The sequence below is a fragment of the Pteropus vampyrus genome, unplaced genomic scaffold (genome assembly GCF_000151845.1).
Source record: "Pteropus vampyrus isolate Shadow unplaced genomic scaffold, Pvam_2.0 Scaffold56, whole genome shotgun sequence".
In the NCBI taxonomy this organism is placed as follows: domain Eukaryota; kingdom Metazoa; phylum Chordata; class Mammalia; order Chiroptera; family Pteropodidae; genus Pteropus; species Pteropus vampyrus.
In genome coordinates, this window is record NW_011888837.1 from 229547 (window position 1) to 234260 (window position 4714).

A 4714-nucleotide genomic window follows, 5' to 3' on the forward strand; every position below is an offset into this window, starting at 1 on the left:
CCTTGGTTGAAATCTGAACATCAATGGGAGGAGCAGATCCTCAGCCTGGGTGGTTGTGAGAACTGGCTGGTGAGGGGCTAACCCTACAATGTAGCATTTGCTTTAGCAGGGCGTGGCCCAGTCTGCCCTTTGGGTGTGTCATTTTTGGATGCAGCCATTTTGGATGCAGTCTGAAGCCAGCCATGAGGTGTGCTGGCCTCAGAGGCTCCTGGAGGGGCGCTTCCACAGGCCAAGTTTAGCTGCAGGCTGACCTGCTAGGGCCATCTGGCATGAGCCACTAAGCAGTCCACAGGTGGGTACTTTCCATGCTGGTTTGAGAGGCCAAACTGCAAACCAAAGCAGGCTGCTGATAGTGCCAGGCTTGGGGCTGTTCAGCAAGAGGTACGGAACATGCCAAGGCCAGATGCTGTTTATTTGAGTTTTGCAAACCTTTGAGATATTTTATGAAAGTCTGTAGCATGAGGCAGGCCATTTGTATGGAAAAGCCTCTGGAGGTGGCTTGGGTGGGGTAAGTTCTCAGGGAATCAGCAGGGCAGGGTGACCTATTATCCAGGTTTATGAAGACTCAGATATCGTGGCAACCTGTTTCTGAATGCTGGGAGAGGGTAGAGCTCAACAATGAGACAATGGATTCTGCCAGCACTTCTGTTTGGGAGAAAGTTGCCCCTCCAGCCCTCACCCTGAAGCCATACAACTCAGTTCTTCCCCACATGTCTCTGGTGCCTTTCAGTCTTCTGCCCCTGAACTGGAGCTTAGAGCAAGTGAGGCCATCACCAGGTAAGTTCACGTGCAGGCCCCTTAAGAGGAATGTCTGTGACTCCAGCCACTCTCCTCTCGCTCAGCCACAATTTCACAGGTTTTCACAGCCAGAAGATATAGCATTTCTTCTCCAGCACTGGAACGCTGGGCAGAAGAGCCTGGTGTAGGGCCAAGACCCCTCACTCCTCTGGGGGAACCTCCGCAGTCAAGAGACCCCTCCCAATTCTCAAACACATGTGAGTGTGGGACCAGCCAGGTCCACATCTCTGCCCCTTTTACCAGTCTCGTGATGGCCTCTTCTGTGTGTCCCTAGTTGTAGGACTTCCGGTCAGCTAGATGGTTTTCTGTAGTTTACTTGTAATTTTGATGTGGTTATGAGAAGAGGCAACCACAGTGTTTACCTGCTCTACCATTTTGACTGGAAGCCCTAACTGCTGTTTCTCTTTAAAAAAACTGGATTATTTACCCCTGAGGCTCCAACTTTTACCACATCTTTCTCTTACCATAGTGAGGCACTTGCATGGTGCTTGCAGCATTGCCTGAGGCATACAATCTCACTTCTCTGGGACCCTCAGCTAAAATTCCTATATTAGGCTCCTTCCTTTCCACTGTATTTCAAAAGCCCAAGGTTAAAAGAGGCTTTTATGATTTCTCACTTGTCTTCAGAATTTAAGGGACCATCGCTGAAGAGGTGGGCATGGGAGATCTTAAGAGCTGAAGAAGAGGGGTATAATGGCTGAACGAATCTGACTGTCTGAAACTTAATCCACCATCTTAAGTGAACCTGGACACGACTGCCCTAGTTCCCTCAAATCTGAGCAATAAGAGACTCCTTTTCTCTCGACACGATAGCCACACCGGCAGTACCTGCAAGTGCACCTCCTGGCACTCCAGTCCCAGGCCCCTGCTGTGGCCCCAGCACAGTCCCAGCACTAGCCCCAACTTCAGCTCCAGGGCTAGCTGGAGTTTCAGCTTCGGTTCCAGCTCCAGTACTGGTTCCAGCTCCAACTCCAGCTCCACCATCATCCCCAGACCCCTAACAGTAGCTGCTATGACCACAACCTGGGCCATACCCTGCCCTTTGCGCAAGCACCAACCTAAAACCCTGGCGCAGTCTCCAGCTTGTCCTGCTCTACCAGGCCCCTTCTCCAGCGGCCAGCGGCCATGTGGTTCAGCTGCATCGTCATTTTGGCCTTCATCGTGGACAGCCAGGAGCGACACAAAGAAGGTGCCGCCAGGATTTTTGGAACCTTGCTGAGAACAGTTGGCAAGCACTCAGTGGAAGTCAACAATTGCTCTTCAGTACCGCACAATGAGTCAGAAGATGAGTTGTTGTTGACATGAAATTTGCTAAGAACATATATGAACTGCACAAGAAAGTTTCTCCAGATGAGCTCATCCTGGGCTGCTGCTCTACAGGCCATAACATCACAGAGCACTCTGTGCTGATTCATGAGTACTACAGCCCGGAAGCCCTCAACTCTATTCACCTTGCTGTGGACAGGAGCCTCCAGAATGGCTGCATGAGTATCAAGGCCTATGTCAGCTAATGGATGTCCCTAGGAGGACCATGGGGGTGAGGTTCACACTTTTGACAGTGAAATAAGCCTACTATGACACTGAACACATTGCAGTTGACCTGATCACGAAGACCTGTTTTAGCCCCAACTGAGTGATTGGACTCTCAAGTGACTTGCAGCAAGTAGCAGGGTCAACTGACATCCAGGGTGCTCTACGCACAGTGTTGCATATGCGGAAGATGTACTATCTGGAAAGATGTCAGCCAACAATACTATAGGCTGCTTCTTGATGAGTCTGGTTAACCAAGTACCCAAGATAGTTCTTGATGACTTTGAGACCACGCTCAACTGCAACATCAATGAACTACTGATGGTGACCTCCCTGGCCAGTCTCACACAGTCCCAGATTCCCTTCAGCGGGAAACTTGTAAACACATGAATGGGCCCCAAGCAGCACTCCCACCATGCTGGGCCCCAACCTTCGGACTCAGAACAGAGTGAAATAGAAATGACTTCTTGTGATTTGAGTCACACTGAGTCAGTCAAATGCTTGTGACTCTAAGAAAACGTGGCCTCACTTTTGCAAATGGGAAAAAAAAAAAAAAGATTGAGGAATGAACAAAAAGGTAAGCAGTGAGGCTGAGATGTAAGGGGGATATAATTGCAGAACCAGTCCAAACTGGCTTTGTCTTATTTCTAATGAGATATTAAGTTGTTTTCCAAAAATAACAGACAAGACCACAAATCATGCAGTCAGATATGCACACTAAAGAAAGAATTCACCGTAGAGTAACCTTTCAACATCACCAAGTTGAAATCCACCATGGACTACATATTAAACCCCCTAATTTCAAACATGCAATGTATAACAAGACATGATGCCCTAGCACATGCATACTAAACTCTCATTATGCTTTAATAATGTAATTCTATGGAATATACATAACCACCCCTAGATTCCTTCTTTAAGTGTAACCCAGAAACCCTTGGTCAAAGAGACAGATTTTAACCTTGTCTGCTGTCATCATGCTGGTCGACTTAGCGATAACAGTTTTTTCTTTTCTCAAAAGCTAATGTCATAGTACTGGCTTCTACGTGCATCAGGCAGCAAGCCCTTGCTCAGTAACAAGCAAATTAAATTATCTAATTAAAGACAAAGATTGTCAGACCTAATTTTTAAAAATTATATATTGTCTACAAGAGATTTTCTTGAAACATGAAGACACTGGATGATTGGGACACGGGGAAGAATAGAAAAAGTATGCCATGAAGAACACTATCCAAAAAAAAAAAAATCTGTAACTATACTAATAGCAGGCAAAAGAAATTTAAAGACTAGAAGTATTACCAAAAATAAGAAGGCACATTTCCTAAAGCAAAAGAATTAAATCAACAATTAACAATTTTAAATTTGTTTTTAAATATAACCTCTAAGTATATAATGCAAGAACTGACAAAACTAAAGAAATAAAAGGGTTGTTGTAACAAGGGAGCAAATATAAATCACTGACTTTAATTCTGCTAGATATAGATTTCTTTAGAAAAAGTTTTTATCTGTTAAATAACTTTATTCACTAACAAGAATAAGACTCCACGAGCAATCTGAATTTCCTGTCATAAAAGATAATTGTTACTTTAGGTATTGTTCTAGAAAATATCAAGTCACAATCTCTTAAGGTCATCTTTTAATCAAAATTTCACTTGAGTACACTTTTTGTTTTTTAAAGAAGTGTGTTTCCGCCTGCTTTGGACACTCTAATTCTTTGTTCGCTATGACCCATGAAGAAATTGTTTCAGCTTTGGCAATGTTCATCCTAAATCCTTTACAGCCAATGTTCCATGACAATTAGAAATTGTACCTTGTATTTAAAACGTTGCTTAAAATGTATCTTGGCATGAAAACAATTTGCAGCCCCAAAGAGAAAGAAAAGCTATCTTTTACTCAAAGTGAGTATGTGACTAAAGAAGGTCAAAATTCATGAAGTATTCAGTATTGACTAGGAAGATTTTCTGTGTCATAAAAATATATAGCAACGGAATGCATCAAACATAATTAGCAAAGTAATAAATTGTGCATGTATTCTTGTTGTTAACTACATGAAATCATCAGCAAAGAAAACTTGGTAGTTTAAGATCAATTTCAACTCAATTCCCTCATCCCCACCTAAAGCTTTTAAATCACCTTTAAAATTTAAATATGCATTATACCTCACTTACTAGTGACTTATCAGAATATTTAAAAAATTGACTGAAGAAAGAAATTCCTATTGAAATTTCAACTAACGTTTACTAATCACATGGGTCAGACTTTCATATGTTCAATTTCATTTAATCTTCAGAACATTCTAGGAAGTGTCTTATTTTGTAGATGGCAATATTAACATACATGATTATGTAGTTGTGCATACAATATGCAGCAAACCCAGGACCAGAGT

General features: G+C 43.1%; 1 pseudogene; it reads left to right on the forward strand.

Annotated features, from left to right (window-relative positions):
• Window positions 1–710: 710 nt before the first annotated feature.
• LOC105292403 lies at window positions 711–2718 on the forward strand (annotated as a pseudogene).
• Window positions 2719–4714: the final 1996 nt, after the last annotated feature.